Source organism: Hyperoodon ampullatus (genome assembly GCF_949752795.1).
Source record: "Hyperoodon ampullatus genome assembly, chromosome: 7".
NCBI lineage: Eukaryota > Metazoa > Chordata > Mammalia > Artiodactyla > Ziphiidae > Hyperoodon > Hyperoodon ampullatus.
The window spans coordinates 5,332,511-5,349,811 of record NC_136920.1 but is presented as its reverse complement, the minus strand read 5'-3'; the positions used below and the strand labels follow the sequence as shown (position 1 = coordinate 5,349,811).

The window sequence follows — 17,301 nt, the reverse complement described above, 5'->3', positions numbered from 1 at the left end:
CAGTTATTTGTGCCATTTGCAAGGCTCTCACCTGCGGGTAGGTGAGGTGCCATGTATGATCTTGGCTCCACGCACCCAGAGCTGGGCATGCCTGGGGGACGAGCCACCATCTGGATGCTCTGGGCAGTTTGCTGGAGTGGCCAGGCTCTCAGCTGACCACCTGCATGTGGCTGCACTGGGCTAAGGCTTTTTCTCCTGTCTGGTGTGGCCCGTGACTTGCTTCACTGGCGTCCCCTGAAGCAGCCCCTTCACCATTCACCCAGCCAGGGGCTTTGGGCAGGGGGACCCTGGTAGGCACGGTGGTCCTGGTGGTCTGCCTGCTGGTGTCACGGCCAGGCCCCCAAGCCCAGCACCCATACTGCCTCTCCTGGGAGACCTCTCCTGCCTCCCGGCCCAGGGTCAAAATCAATCCCCCACTCCACTTGGCTTCTAGACAACTTCTTCCACGTTTTTACAAGTTTGTAAAACATGAGAAAGTATAAAGAAGGAAATCCCAATCTCCCAGAGTGCTACCACCTACCTCTGTCCTGTTCTATTTTGATATTTGTTTCAACTTTGTTTGTATACATGATTTAAAAAAATTAATTACCCTCAAAATAAATGAATCCATTTTCCCTTTTGAATATTGCATTTTAACTAAAACTTTACTGTAACAAATGTTTTTTCATTTTGAAAGTGATTTTAATTCTTTTCCAGATAAAGACAACATGTTCACTAGAGAAAACTATGGGGGGAAATAAAACTCTCCCCAAATCCTACTAATCATAGACAACCTTTGTTAACAGTGGGCATCTATCCTTTTGGCTCCTACATATAGCATAGGGGTCATTGGAGTCATTTTCTGTCTGGTGCCTTGTGAACAGCCATGTGCGGTACGATTCCCTGGGGCAGTGGTATGTGGTCTAGCTATATGTTTATTGTAGGCATGCATTGCATATGAAATATCATACATATTTATGCACCCAAATGTTCTGCAGTGCTGTTTACAATAGCCAAGACATGGAAGCAACTTAAATGTTCATCAACAGATGAATGGATAAAGAAGATGTTTTATATATATATATATATATATATATATATATATATATATATATATATATATATAAAATGAAATATTACTCAGCCATAAAAAAGAATGAAATAATGCCATTTGCAGCAACATGGATGGATCTGGAGAGTATCATACTAAATGAGGTCAGACAGAAAGACAAATATCATATGATAACTCATATATGGAATCTAAAAAGAGATACAAATGAACTTATTTACAAAACAGAAACAGACTCACAGACTTAGAAAACAAACTTATGGTTACCAAAGGGGAAAGTGGGGGGAGGGATAAAAAGGGAGTTTGGAACTGACATATACACACTAGTATATTTAAGATAGATAACCAACAAGGACCTACTCTATAGCACAGGGAACTCTGCTCAGTAGTCTATAATAACCTAAATGGGAAATAAATTTTAAAAAGAATAGATGCATGTATATGTATAGCTGAATCACTTTGCTGTACACCTGAAACCAACACAACATTGTTAATCAGCTCTACTCCAATATAAAATAAAAATTAAAAAATAAAATATTACATATATTTAAAATACTATCTATATCTATAGCTATTATCTGCTCATCCCTTTAACTGACCCCTATCGTGGAAGGTTTGGACCCAATCTTTCTGGTTTTTATAAATAAACTTGCGATGAGTCTCCTTATTCCTCTTGCTTTGTCCTGAACCCTGGACCAACTCTTGATCCTGTACGTCCTTAGAATGACCAGTGGGAGGACCAAGAATTTTGAAAGGCTCCATAAACATTTTGGCAAATTGCCACCCAGAAACATCAGCTGATTTGCTGCTGCCACATTGAGGCCCGTTCCACCCTGTCCACCACCTCCACCTGCCCCGGTCTCCCTGACGGGCCACGAGCTCCTCCAGGCAGAGTTCACGTCTGCCCCCAAGCACCTGTCGCTCCACCGGATGCCCAGCTACTGTTTGTTGATTTGCTTTGGAATTCTGGTCTGTCCTTTACGGAGGAGTTTGGGCATTTTCGTGGGTGTCCTGTTTGTCTGGATGCTGGTTGCGTATCTTCATGTAGCTTCTTTTTTCTTTAATAAATTTGTTTATTTGGCTGCGTTGGGTCTTCGTTGCTGCACGAAGGCTTTCTGTAGTTGCGGTGAGCGGGGGCTACTCTTCGTTGTGGAGTGCGGGCTTCTCATTGCGGTGGCTTCTCTTGTTGCAGAGCATGGGCTCTAGGCATGTGGGCTCAGTAGTTGTGGCGCACGGGCTCAGTTGCTCCGCGGCATGTGGGATCTTCCCAGACCAGGGCTCGAACCCGTGTCCCCTGTATTGGCAGGCGGATTCTTAACCACTGTGCCACCAGGGAAGCCCCTTTCCTTGGTTTTTTAAAAATCATCTGATGCTGCCTTCCATTTCCATTTACTTAGCAAAAGGAGGAAAATTAGGCCACGAGTAATTGCACAGCTCTTTCCAAGCCTGAACATTTTCATCTAGGTGTCTTGAGTGGAATATAACTGGATCAGAGCAGGGAGGGGATTTGCCTCCATCAGGCTGACTCCCTGAGCTTGCTGGTCGCTGGAAAGCAGGGCAGGGCTGCTGGGCCCAGAATGCAACATTCCACGAAGGGGTGTTTTCTTGCTTTGCCCCAAATCCTTATGGAGCTGGGACTCCCTTGGAAGTCTAAATAGTCATATCAACACACAGAGACAGAAGTCTCAGGAAGGGTGTGATGGAAATTGGAAGGGAAATGTTCAGCTTACCCACAGGACGGACATGCAAAAGGAAGGGGAAGATTGAATTGCTCCCAAACTTCAGGAAATGTACTCAAAGCACATAGCTAGCACCAGTGAGCACTGGAGACAAGAAGGTCCAGAGATGTAAAAGGTGGAGCCCACCTGCAGCCCAGGGGGTGTCCCTCTGTGTCGTTGCTTCTGATGAAGCCACTGGCACGTGATTGGCAGAGAAGGCATCTTCTTGACCCACTTAGCCTTCTCCAAGTACATCCACCAGCCTCTTAGAGCCTTTGCTTCTCTCTTTCCATCAAATCCCCCTTCTTGGGGTTTGGATGAAGCGGGCTCCAAGGACTCTGGCCCCAGAGGCGATCACAACACTTGTAAACAGCGCTGCTATGAACACTCATGTACAGGTTTTTATGTGGACACATATTTTAATTTCTCTTGGGCAATTGCTGGGTCATATGGTAGCTCTATGATTAAAATTCTTAAGGGCCTGCCCGACTGCACCATTGTCATTGCTATCAGCATCGCTTGAGGGCTCCAGTTTCTGCACATCCCTAACCACACACCTGTCACTGTCTGTCTTTTTTTACAGTCATCCTAGTGGGTGTGAAGTGGCATTTTATTGCGGTTTTAATTTGTATTTCCCTGATGGTTAAGTATATTGAGCATCTTTCCATGTGCATATTTGTATATCTTCCATTCACATACCTTCTTTGGATAAATCTCTCCTCAAATAGTCTGCCCAAACAAATTGCTTTGTTTGCCTTTATTTTTTATTAATTTTATTGAAGTACTATTGATTTACAATGTCATGTTAATTTCTGCTGTACAGCAAAGTGACTCAGTTTTATATATATATATATATATATATATATATATATATATATATATATATATATATATATATAGAGAGAGAGAGAGAGAGAGAGAGAGAGAGAGAGAGAGAGAGGTATATAGATATACATACTTTTTCATATTCTTTTCCATTCGGGTTTATCACTGGATATTGAACATGGTTCCCTGTGCTGTACAGTAGGACCTTGTTGTTTATCCATATTCTAAATGAAATACCTTGCATCTGCTAGTCCCAAACTCCCAGTCCTTCCCTCCCCCACCCTTGGCAACCACAAGTCTCTTCTCTATGTCTGTGAGTCTGCTTCTGTTTCCTAGATAGGTTCATTTGTGTCATATTTTAGATTCCACATATAAGTGATATCATATGATATTTATCTTTCTCTTTCTGACTTACTTCACTTAGGATGATAATCTTCAGTTGCTGCAAAGGGCATTATTTTATTCTTTTTTATGGCTGAGTAATATTCCATTGTGTATGTATTCCATTCCGTCTCCTTTATTCATTCATCTGTCAGTGGACACCTAGGTTGCTCCCATGTCTTGTTTGCCTTTATTTTTGAGTTATGAGAGCTCTTTATACATTCCAGACACTAGACCCTTGTCAGATGTAGGATTTGCCCCCGTTTTTTTTTTTTACATTGTTCAAAGCTTTTGATTAAGTACAATTCTCAAGGATGGCCTGTCAATCTTGCCAAAAGTATTCACGTCCCCTGAGTACACAAATCACATCCCTACCTTTGGTCCTCTATTCCTCTCCTGTGAGATTCCCTACCTGCATCTCCTCCCCATCTTGAGCTCCTTGAATCCAGAGCCCTGTAGGTCTGCACCAGAACTGAACTGGGCTGCCTGGGACCACCTGCCCTGCCTGGAACATTGAGCTGTGACTGTAGTATGCAAACATCACAAGATAACATGGTCACACAGAGGGAGCGTGCCGGATACTCTTCTCATCCAAAGCTAGTTAGGTGGGCCCGTCGGCTCTGAATGGGTAAGTGTGTAGAACGAGGGTCCTCAGCTGTGGCATGATTGGCATTTTGGTCTGGATAATTCTTTGCTACGAGGGCCATTCGGTGCATCGTAGGGTGTTTAGCATCATCGTGGCTTCTACCCACTAGAGGCCAGTAGCACCTCCCACTTGTGACAGCCAAAAATGTCTCCAGACACCACCAGATGTTCCTGGGGAGAGGGGAGTGGACAAAATAGCTGTGGCTGAAAACCCCTGGTGGAGGGAAGGACCTTCATGACGGAAACCTATCAAAGGTGGTGGGAAGACAATTCCAAGTTCTGAAGCAGTTAGAACCAGGTTTCCCAGGTCCCAGATTACCCAGATCACAACAGATCTGAGTGATTGTTTTACTCCCTTCTATGCAAAGCAATTTCCTCCAAACCAACTCCATCACAAGGAGGAATGCAAACATCAGAATGACCAAGTTGTGTAAGTTATTCTCAGGACATTGTCTTGTTCTTTTCACTGTCAGGTGCATCATGCCCACCCCCGTCTACCAAGGATGGAAGAGAGGAGGTTCTTCCCACCTGTGACCTTGGTGTACCTGGCAGGTCCTGTGTCTGTGTGAGTGGTGCAGCTATGGAGGAGAGCATTAGTGTAAAGCCTCGTGTTTATAAACCATAAATGCTGTGACACCTAAGGAGCGGATGATTTAAAAACAAGGGTTTATCCTTATGATGGTTTGAGAAAGTTGAATTTCTCAAATACGAGAGGTTGGGATGAGTGAGAGAGAGAGAGAGAGAGAGCATGTGTGTGTGTGTGTGTGTGTGTGTGTGTGTGTGTGTGTGTGTGAGAAGGGGATGTTGGAGTGGCATAGAATTGGAAGATAAGTCTGTGGGCTAAAGTATTTGTAAAGAGTTTTGTGAGCCCCAGGATGAATGGATGGATAGATTAGATAGATGATAGATAGACATATATATAATCATTTCTAGCCTTTCATCTCTTACACCTCTCAAAGTTCAGACAACCATATCTCCACCTAGTCCATTTGTTAAAAAGAAATCCATCTCCAAAAGGGAATCCTCTTCCACTGTTGGTGGGAACGGAAATTGGTGCAGCCACTATGAAAAACAGTATGGAGGTTCCTTGAAAAACTAAAAATAGAGTTGCCATGTGACCCAGCAGTCCCACTCCTGGGCATATATTCAGAAAACTCAAATTTGAAAAGATATGTGCATCCCCATGTTCATAGCAGCACATTTACAATAGCCAAGGTATGGAAGCAACCCAAGTGTCCATCGACAGACGAATGGATAAAGAAGATGTGGCACATATATACAATGGAATATTACTCAGCCATAAAAAAAGAAGGAAGTATTGCCATTTGCAGCAACATGGATGGACCTAGAGATTATCATGCTAAGTGAAGCAAGACAGAGAAAGACAAATATTATATGATATCACTTATATGTGGAATTTTAAAATAATACAAATGAATCAATATACAAAATAGAAACAGATCCACAGACATAGAAAACAAACTTATGGTTACCAAATGGGAAAGGGACGGGGGTAGGGATAAATTAGTAGTATGGGATTAACACATACAAACTACTAAATAGATAAGCAACAAGCATTTACTGTATAGCATAGGGAACTATATTCAACATCTTGTAATAACCTTTAATGGAAAATTATATATATATATGTATCTGAATTGCTTTGCTGTAGACCTGATACTGACACAATATTGTATATCAACTATACTTCAATTAAGAATAAATAAAACAAAATAAAGAAATCCATCTCAAAATGGTCCTTGCCGGAGGAGAAATGATGTATCTTTCTGCTGCCTCTGCAAAATTTCTACAGTCTTGGTTCTCTTCTCTAATAAAACCATTTAATCCCACAAACATGTATGGAATACTGACTCGTGTGTTGCTTTAGCAAGTTCCTGGGTCTAAGCGGAGAAAGAGACTCCCTCCTCCCAGCCGCCCCCGCCCCCCACGTTGAGCTGGACCATCCCTGATGCCTCAGAATGGGATTTGTTCTTCTCACAGGAAACACAGAGGATCCACAGAATGTGGCTACTGTTTGTTTTTCTTAAGAAAATTACCCAAACTCCATGCAGTGGTGTCCCCGTAAAGAGACCGCATTCAGCTGAAGGGGAGCAGGACAGGCAGGGTTTACACACTTCCTGTTACAGGTCCTTCCTTTAGTGGGAAATGACCCTGGCTGGCTTTCAATGTTTTTAATAGAAAATGGGGAGAAACATACCCCACACGATTTAAAGGGGTTGTGATTGGATGATCTTAAGGACACTACTGCAGGCTCTGAGCAAGACACTGGTTCTGCTCTCAAGGAGTTCCCAGCTTATAGGAGAAACACATTTGTTTTTTAAAGTCACTTTAATCCAGTGTGATAAGGGCTGTAAACAGGAGGCAATGTTACAAGTTGGCCTTGGAAAACTTGCACAGATTCCAGACAGGGGAGCAGAGAAGCAAAAACCTGGAGTCCAGGGTGGGTGGGGCAGTCCTTGAAAGATGAAAGGACACCCCATATGGCCTTGGGTCTTCCTTGTGTCCCCACTGCTGTCGCAAGTGTGGGGCTTCACTTAGACATTAATGACAGCCACCATGTGGAGAGGACTTTCTCGTGCTAGACACGGTTCTAAGTTAACTCATTTAAGCCTCCCAGCAATGGTGTGGGGCTGGGGAGCACCAGCCTCATTGTCCTGATGAGGAGACAGGCACAGGGGAATAAAGTAAGAGCTCCAGCTGGTGAGAAGTGGAGAGGAAACTCAGTCTCAGGGAGCTTGACTCCCTTCGCAGCTCTCAGTCTGAGCTGTCAGGGGAAGCAGCTTCCCCTATTACTAAGGGAGGGGGCCTATTGTCCCACTCTCAAATCTGGAAGGGACTTGTGACTCTTTGACCAGTGACATTGATAGAGGTGACATCATGTTAGTAGTCATCCATCCAGAGGAACTGTGACCCCCTCTCTTGCTCCGTTAAGACTACTGGGTAAAAGAGCCTGAGCTAGCCTCTTGGAGGAGGAGAGGCCACTGGGAAGAGAACCCCAGGCGCCCAACCAATAGCCAACCACCTGCTAGACATGTGAAGGAGGCCATCCTCAGTCATCCAGCACCGGAGGGTCTGCTAGGTGGCCCCAGATACACGAGAGAGCCCATCAGAGACCAAACCAGCTCAGACCAGAATAATCACCCAGCTGACCCGTAGACTGATGACTAAAAATAAGATGGTGGTTGTCACAAGCCACTAAGTCTTAGCATGGTTGTTACGCAGCAAAGGGTGACTGATACACTCGGCTACTCTGCCTTTGTATTTTTAATAAATGGCCCTTCCCACGACCCTCGCGACCTGCTGTCAATGGGGTCAAAGTCATCTGCTCACCAATACACAGGGATAGAGAACACAGAGAAGCTCGATATTTTATCAAAAGTCACAAACCAGGGGTTGGCAAACTACAGCTCATGAGCTGAAACTGGCCCACTGACTGCTTTTGTAAATAAAGTTTTATTAGGACACAGACACACCCATTTATTTTTTACATACTGCCTATGGCTGTTCTGGGTGGGTGGGGGTGCTACCATGGCAGAGCTGAGTAGTTGAGACCAGGTGGCCACAAAACCTGAATGAATTATTTACTATGTGACCCCTTATAGAAAAAGTTTGACAACCCCTAGTCCATACTTAATGCCCTTAACACTACGACAATAGTTCTCAAAATGTGGCCCCCAGACCAGCAGAATTAACTTCACTAGTTAGAAATGCAGTCCTATGTCCTTACCCCAGATTGACACTATCAGACACGCTCTTGTTTAAGAAGCCCTCCCAGCGATTCTGATCTCCATGGCTTCAAGATCAGACAACACAACCATCTTTGACGACGGAAATCTGGTATGATGCTCGCTTCCCCAGTTTAAAAAGCATTTTCTTTCCCACTCCCAGCTTTTGGAAGAGCAATAATTGCCCTGAATCCTTATTTGACTAGTTTAATCTGCCGCAGCAGGATTCTAGACCAGCTCACAGTCACCCACCAAAACACTTGCCGTCCCCCCCCAGTGCCATGACTGAGCCAAAGGTGTAGAAGGAGTTGTTTGGGGGCGGTGGAGGATGAAGTCAAACCTTCCTTCCTGCCCCCCTCCAAAATAAATCCAGCATTTACGAAAGGCATGCAGGAGGTCTGCAGTGCTCTCACGGCATGAAATCAATTGGAACAAAACCAAGCCTTACTGATCCATGTGGGGTGACACCTCACTGTAGTTTTGATTTGCATTTCTCTAATGTTTAGTGATGTTGAGCATCCTTTCATGTGCCTCGTGGCTATCTGTATACCTTCTTTGGAGAAATGTCTATTTAGGTCTTCTGCCCATTTTTGGATTGGGTTGTTTTTTTGATATTGAGTTGCATGAGGTGCTTGTATATTTTGGAGATTAATCCTTTGTCAGTTGCTTCGTTTGCAAATGTTTTCTCCCATTCTGAGGGTGTCTTTTCATCTTGTTTATGGTTTCCTTTGCCTTACAAAAGCTTTGAAGTTTCATCTAGGGGGGTGGGATAGGGAGGGTGGGAGGGAGACGCAAGAGGGAGGCGATATGGGGAGATATGTATACATGTAGCTGATTTACTTTGTGATACAGCAGAAACTAACACAACATTGTAAAGCAATTATACTCCAATAAAGATGAAAACAACAACAACAACAAGCCTTGTATCTAAGTCACAAAGTCTGGGCAGTATCACCAGCTCGTCTTGGTTTGTCCAGATTTTCCCAGCTTTAACGTTGAAAGAACCATGTCCCTGGAAACACCCCAGTCCTGGGAAGACTGGGACAACTGGTCCCTCCACGTCTGGGATTTAAAAGACGTCTTGTGCAGCCCAGAAAAGCCCAGCATGTGCAGGCTGATGGCATTTACTAATGTTAAGTGCCTGTGCTGGGGGAGGAGTTGAAAGGTGGGGCCCTGAGGCTTGGGAGCCGAGGGGCTGCTCAGAGGCAGCCAAAGGCAGTTACCCCCACTGTGCGGAAACTCTAGTTCCCACTGGACTGGGGACCTGGGAGCCGTGGGGACGCACAGGGGCATCCAAGCCAGCCACTGTGTTCCTGGACCCAGCATCCCTGGCATTGAGGCTGTCACCTGTCACATCTCCCATTTAACCATGAAGCCAGGTCTTCACACGAGGTGCAGTTCTTCAGGCTGAGACGAGAATTAGCAGTGCATCCCCTACAGCTTCTAGGAAAGCACACCGCAACCCCTAATGGTCAGAAATGGAGGGGCTCCAGCTCTACACTATTCCCTTCCCCCAGGGAGCTGTGCCCTGAGATACAAACAGGGAAGGGGTATTATTTTTCTTTTTTGACTAGTTTATGACGATGTGTTATACAAGATCCATGTAACGTATATGCACGTTTTAGCAACGACTACTTATTTTAATAAATAAGTTAATAGTTCACCACCTAGCGCGAGGCATCTATATCATCCAAACCTCTGCGTAGCCCTTCACTGCGGCCTCCCTCCTAGAGGCAACCATCACCCTGAAGTTTGTATCAATAATTCTGCTTCCTTTCTCAATTTTGCCACACCTGGATCTGTCCCTGAAAAAGGTATTGTTTGGTTTTGCCTGCTTTTGAACTTCTTATGCAGGGAATGATCACCCTGGATGTTTCTTCAGGGGCTTGCTTGTTTTGTTCAGTCTTTGGAGATTTCCCCACGTTGGTGATACGACTGTGGTTCACTTTCCACCACTGTAGAGTATTCCCTATTCCACTGTGTGGATGCACGCTCATCTGAGCCGAGGGATGTGTTTGAATGCCAGCAGGTGGCTGACAAGCTGTGACACGAGAGGACCGTGTCCCCTTTCTCTGGAGGACGTGACGAGGTGCAGGTCGGAGACAGAGCTGAATCTGGGGGAGATCCAGGTGAGGCTCAGCCCCGCCATGTGCCCCTCCCCTAAACAAATGTTAAGGTCAGTCATTTAAATAATGTGGCCGGAAGGGGTATCGGCTTGCTCTCCTAGGATGTCACGCTTCTTGGTCTAGTCCAGAGGACATCACACGTTCATATTTAGAATCAAGTATTTATTTGCACGAGTAACACATGTCAGCAAACCTTCCACAGACTGTGGCAATTGAAGAAAGCTTCTGGCTCAGCGTTTTCCATCCCAGATTCCAGGCCCTGCACCTCAAGAGTGCACACAACGCGACCTGGGATGGTACACCCCTTCAAGACTAGATTCTGCTTTCTGTTTCTTCCTGCAAAGCAGCTCAGTTTCCTGTGTGCCCGGGGTGTCCCCTGGTGGCCGCTCACTAGACCACAACGCTCATGGACCTGGCTCTCAAATCCATGTGCAGGAAGGAAACATGGAGCAAAGAAAGGTTTTCAGCCTTTCAGCTTACCCCGAACACAATACACAGTAATTTGACAACATGAAAAAAAAAGTTTATGTACAATAGTGAAAGGACGAGGCAGAGGCGGGTTTTTTTTCTTTTTCTCCTTTTTAAAAATTGATATGTAGTTGATTTACAGTGTTGTGTTAATTTCTGCTGTACAGCAAAGTGATTCAGTTATACTTATATATACATCCTTTTTCATATGCTTTTCCATTATGGCTCATCCCAGGATATTGAACATAGTTCCCTGTACAGTAGGATCTCATGATTTATCCATTCTATATATACTAGTTTGCATCTGCTAATCCCAAACCCCCAATCCATCCCTCCTGCATCCTCCTTCCCCCCTTGACAACCACAAGTCTGTTCTCTATGTCTGTGAGTCTGTTTCTGTTTTGTAAATAAGTTCATTTGTGTCAGATTTTAGATTCCACATATAAGTGCTATCATATAGTATGTGTCTTTCTCTGTCTGACTTACTTCACTTAGTATGATCATCTCTAGTTCCAACCATGTAGCTGCAAATGGCATTATTTCATTCTCTTTTATTGGCAGAGTAATATTCTATTGTATATATGTACAACATCTTTTTTATCCATTCATCTGTTGATAGACATTTAGGTTGTTTCCATATCTTGGCTATTGTGAATAGTGCTGCTATGAACACTGGGGTGCATGTATCTTTTTGAATTATGGTTTTCTCCAGATATATGCCCAGGAGTCGGATTGCTGGATCATATGGCAACTCTATTTTTAGTTTTTTGAGGAACTTCCATACTGTTTTCCATAGTGGCTGCACCAGTTTACATTCCCACCAACAGTGTAGGAGGGTTCTCTTTGGGAGAGGCAGTTTTAATACATTGTACTTAACTAAAATATCCAGTTCTGGGTCCTGAGAGGATACAAAGGTGCCATCTCTGTCCTGTAGAACCGATGAGTCCATCTAGTGCAGGGGACTGCGCACATGACCCATGGGCCACATCCGGCCCCCTGTTTGTTTTTGTAAATAAAGTTTTATTGGAACACAGCCAAACCCATTTGTCTACATATTGTCTGTGTGCTTTCTCACTACAGCAGCAGAGTTGAATCGTTGTGGCAGAGGCTGTCTGGCCCACAAAGCCTAAAGTATGTCCTACTTGGCATTTTCCGGAAAAAGTTTGCCCACTCCTGGGTGAGTGGGTTCACGGAGGCACCTATAAAATGGGCTATTGTTAGCCTGGAAAGAAGCTTCCTCTGTGGATTTGATTTTTCATCAATTCATTCCAAAAATTGTTACAGACCTACTGTGTGCCAGGCAATATTTCTGGCCAGAAAAGATTCTTGATGTTTTCAAACTTGGAGAGCTCCAGTACTTTCAGTTTGGACAATAGTCATACCAGTTACCAGCATTTTCCACCCAAAACAGCTCCTCACTTTTTTTTGGCTTCTACCACCGAGCCCGCCATCTAGACCAAAGTTTCACCCTTTCAGCACGGACACCTCCTCTTTGCTGGTCTGAAATTTATATAGGCGCCATCTCCACATTCACCTGTTTCTCCTGATAATGTTGGAAGCCAAATTTTGTCTTCTGTGGAGCATATCAAAAAATGATGTGTCGATTCCAGCCTGGCCAGGGCCCACAGGAGGGGAGAAGAAAGGGCATTTTGGCAAAATCTAGGTCTGTCTACATGCCTGTTGTTAAATCAAGGTTCTGCTCCCTCAAGGCTTTAGAGATCTTTTAGGGATTTCCTCACTTGTATTACCCTGGCTTGTGTCACTGGTGAGAAATGCAAACGCTTGTGAATTTCTAATACATATTTGGAAGAAAACTCCAGCATATTTCATTTACCAGTGCCCAGAAGCAGCCCTAGGTGGACCCTTCTCCTTAACAGAATCTTAATTTAAATGTGGTTGTACCAGGCTGTGATTAGACATATGAACAGAAACCCAGACTACTTTGCTATGTATTCTGCCAGGAGCCCCTGACTCTGGGGCCCAGGAGCCTGCCCATGTGCCCAGACCCACAGAAATTAGGGAATTCCCGACACCTTTAGAATTGAATTCCAGACACGTTTAGAAGTAATTTGGTTCAATCCCTACCTAAAGTGACTTTATTAATAGCTGGAGGAAGAAGATAAAAAGAAGCATGAAGAGAAAACATGAAACCATTCATTTTTACACGTAAGAAATTTGAAATTCCCGAAGCACACTTTGCTACCTGGAAAGCTACTGCCCCCCTCTCACCTCTAAGTTCCCCAAGGAAGAGATGTGGCACCTGCAGGCCTGATTCTCAAGGGGGTTTGCGTTTATTCAGCAACCGTTGGTCTTGCTCAGCGACATCTCTCTTCCTATTAAAAAAAGATTTCAGGGACTTCCCTGACGGTCCAGTGGTTAGGACTCTGTACTTCCACTGCAGGGGACACGGGTTCAGATCCCTGATCCGGGAAAATCCCACATGCCACAAAGCAACTAAGCCCGCGAGCCACAACTACTGAAGCCCACGTGCTTAGAGCCCGTGCTCCGCAACAAGAGAAGCCACTGCAATGAGAAGCCCGCGCACCTCAACGAAGAGTAGCCCCCGCTCACCGCAACTAAAGAAAGCCCGCGTGCACCAAAGAAAACCCAACGCAGCCAAAAATAAATTAAAAATAAACAAAATAAATAAATTTAAAAAATAAAAAAATAACAGCGTAAGCATCTAGGCCAAACCAGAGCTACTGAAACAAAGAGCTGAATGAACATCAGGGACAAGGCAACCCACTAACGACTTCCCCAACCCCGTCCACTGGGGAAAGGCAGTTCTGTACAACTGAGCTACCTGGACAACTGAAATCTCATGAACGCAACGTTTTTAAACACGTGAGCCTCTCAAGGAAATGACAAACCTCTCTGCCTGCTTTACCAAGAGTGCTGGGTGTGGGATGACCTTGTCTTGGTGGCCTGCGGCCATCATGATGCAGAACAACTGCACTGTGCTGTGACACAGCCGTGACCTCAGGGCCCTGCCCCTGATATCAAGGTCAGCCTGCCAGGGCCCAGCATGTTCTCTGGTTTTTATTACCTCCTTTCTACTTTTGCTATATCCACTCTTACACTTGTTTGGGGGCATGGGGTCCTCCAGGAATCAGTCCTGCTGCTGAGACCCAGGCCCCAGCCAGAACCCCGAGGCCTTCCCCTTGGATGGGGAGCCTCGGGCACTGGAGGAGAGTTGACCATTGGGCAGAGCTGCCCTCAGCCCTGGGCAGGGAAGGTCCAGGCTGGAGGAGAGCCCGCATGTCCTGGCCTGGACAAGGCAGGGACAGAAGCGGTGGAGTTCTCCTCTGTGGGCAGAACATGTAGCAGCTTCATTGAAACGATGGAAAAAAAATAGGGACTTCCCTGGTGGTCCAGTGGTTAAGATTCCACGCTCCCAATGCAGGGGGCGTGGGTTCGATCCCTGGTCGGGGAACTGAGATCCCACATGCCACGCTAACAAGAGGTGATGGGGACTCCTGGATTCCACCCACTCGGAGCACCACGGCATTGCCTCTGCCAGTCATGATGCCAACCCGGGGACCCCGATGGGGTAGCTAAACTGTAACAGCCTTGCTTCCCTGGGTCCAGAACCAAGATTCTAACGCCATCTCCATGAACGCCTCCGAACGGCCGCCTGGACGCACAGGCCCACATGGTAGGGTCGGGTGATGGGGGAGTGAGTGGCTGCAGGGGGTGGACTTTACGTGTACGTGCGTGATGAATGCTGGTCACAACTTAGCGCCTGGGCTTTGTGACTTTGTACAGATAATGAAGTTCGTGCCCTTACGGGCACACCGGGAGGACTTTGACATTTGCTGCCCTTGTGTAACGGGATGGAGATGCAGGTGTTTCTGGCTCCTGGGACAGCTGCCCTGCCCCCTCCACATCAGTCACCCACTCCTAGAGGTAACCATCCTCTGTCTCCTGGTGCAACCGTGCAGCTGGCCTGACCTTGGAATTCCGAGAATATTTGCTCCTGGGTCTGGTTTCCTCCGCTCACCAGCGTGCACGGGGGTCTCCCGTGCGCTGTAGCCCCCGTGGCTGGGGGTTTGCCGTGTGCTGTACCTTGGTCACCCACTCTACTGTGGACTTTCGGGTTCTTTCACTGTTTATGAGCAATGCCGCTGTGAACACTCTTATGAGCACAGACGCTTTGTCCCTGGCAGTCCAACCCGGCCAAGGGGAGCTGCGTCCAGGGGACGCAGATGCTGGGCTTTAAGAGATGCTACCAGACTCTTTTCCCCAAGGGGCCGTTCTAATCTGCACCCCCATCCCAGGGGCGGAAGTGCCAGGGGCTTCACACTCACCAACAGGTGGGCTTCTGGGCCCTTTCATCTTTGCCATCCAGGGGGAAGTGGTTTCATCTGCATTTTCCTGACGACTAAGGATGCTGAGCACATTTTCATATAGTTATTGGTCATTTTGTTCAAGTCTCTTCTTCCTTGATAAAAATCAGCTTGCCAGTCACCGTCTTAGTGATTTGTAGGAGTCCCTTATATATTCTGTCCATGAGTCCTCCAGTGGAAGAAGCATCGTTGCAAATACCTTTTCCCTCCTTGCGAATTGCCTTTTCACTCTCTGAATGTTCCCTGTTGATGAAAAGAGGTTCTTTTTTTTTTTATAACATCTTTATTGGAGTATAATTGCTTTACAATGGTGTGTTAGTTTCTGCTTTATAACAAAGTGAATCAGTTATACATATCCATCTGTTCTCATATCTCTTCCCTCTTGCGTCTCCCTCCCTTACCCTCCCTATCCCACCCCTCTAGGTGGTCACAAGGCACCGAGCTGATCTCCCTGTGCTACGCGGCTGCTTCCCACTAGCTATCTAGTTTACGTTTGGTAGTGTATATATGCCCATGCCACTCTCTCACTTTGTCACAGCTTACCCTTCCCCCTCCCCATATCCTCAAGTCCATTCTCTAGTAGGTCTGTGTCTTTATTCCTATCTTGCACCTAGGTTCTTCATGACCTTTTTTCCCCTTAGATTCCATATATATGTGTTAGCATACGGTATTTGTTTTTCTCTTTCTGACTTACTTCACTCTGTATGACAAACTCTAGGTCCATCCACCTTGCTACAAATAACTCAATTTTGTTTCTTTTTATGGCTAAGTAATATTAAAAGAAGCTCTTAATTTCATTGAAATCCAGTTTCTTTTCTTTCTTTGTGGTTAGTGCTTCACTGTCCTTTTTTTTCCTATTTCTATATATTTTTAAATTTTATTTTATTGAAGTATAGTTGATTTACAGTGTTGTATAATTTCTGCTGTACAGCAAAGTGATTCAGTTATACATATATATGCATTCCTTTTTATATTCTTTTCCATTATGGTTTATCACAGGATATTGAATATAGTTCCTTATGCTATACAGTAGGACCTTATTGTTTCATTGTCCTTTTTTTTTTTTTTTTTTTTGCGGTACGCGGGCCTCTCACTGTTGTGGCCTCTCCCGTTGCGGAGCACAGGCTCCGGACACGCAGGCTCAGCGGCCATGGACCACGGGCCCAGCTGCTCCGCAGCATGTGGGATCCTCCCAGACCGGGGCACGAACCAGTGTCCCCTGCATCGGCAGGCGGACTCCCAACCACTGCGCCACCAGGGAAGCCCTCACTGTCCTTTTTAAGAAATCTTTGCCTAACCAAGATGATTCTTTTATTTTTAAAGAAGATTTTATTGGTTTACCTTTTACGTCTCAGTTTTTTGCTTTTTTTTTTTTTTTTTTTTTTTTGTATGATGTGAGCTGGAGTCAAGATTCATTTTTCTCCATTTGGGTATTCATCTGAGCCAAAAGTCTGCATTTATTAATTCTTAATTTAAAAATATTTTATTGATAATGGCCTGTTGGTGCCTTCAAATGGTGGAGGAGTAAGACGTGGAGATCACCTTCCTCCCCACAAATACATCAAAACTACATCTACATGTGGAATAACTCCTACAGAACACCTACTGAATGCTGGCAGAAGACCTCAGGCTTCCCAAAAGACGCCCTCATGTGACCTACATGCAGAGGCGGGGCCGATACAAAGCTGAACCCCAGGAGCTGTGCGAACAGAAAAGAGAAAGGGAAATCTCTCCCAGCAGCCTCAGGAGCATCGGATTAAATCTCCACAATCAACTTGATGTACCCTGCATCTCTGGAATACCTGAATAGACGACAAATCATCCCAAAATTGAGGCTGTAGACTTTGGGAGCAACTGTAGACTTGGGGTTTGCTTTCTGCATCTAATTTGTTTCTGGATTTATGTTTATCTTAGTTTAGTATTTAGAGCTTATTATCATTGGAAGATTTATTGATTTGGTTGCTCTCTTCCTTTTTTTATTTTATAAATACTTTTTCT

The 17,301-nt window shown here is 45.1% G+C and overlaps 1 protein-coding gene across 1 annotated transcript in view; it reads right to left on the bottom strand.

Moving 5' to 3' along the window:
• The window catches only part of LOC307056642 (uncharacterized protein), a gene marked incomplete at both ends in the record, with an annotated part of 33,214 nt that overhangs the window by 14,008 nt on the left and 1,905 nt on the right, over positions 1-17,301 (bottom strand). The window lies entirely within an intron of this gene.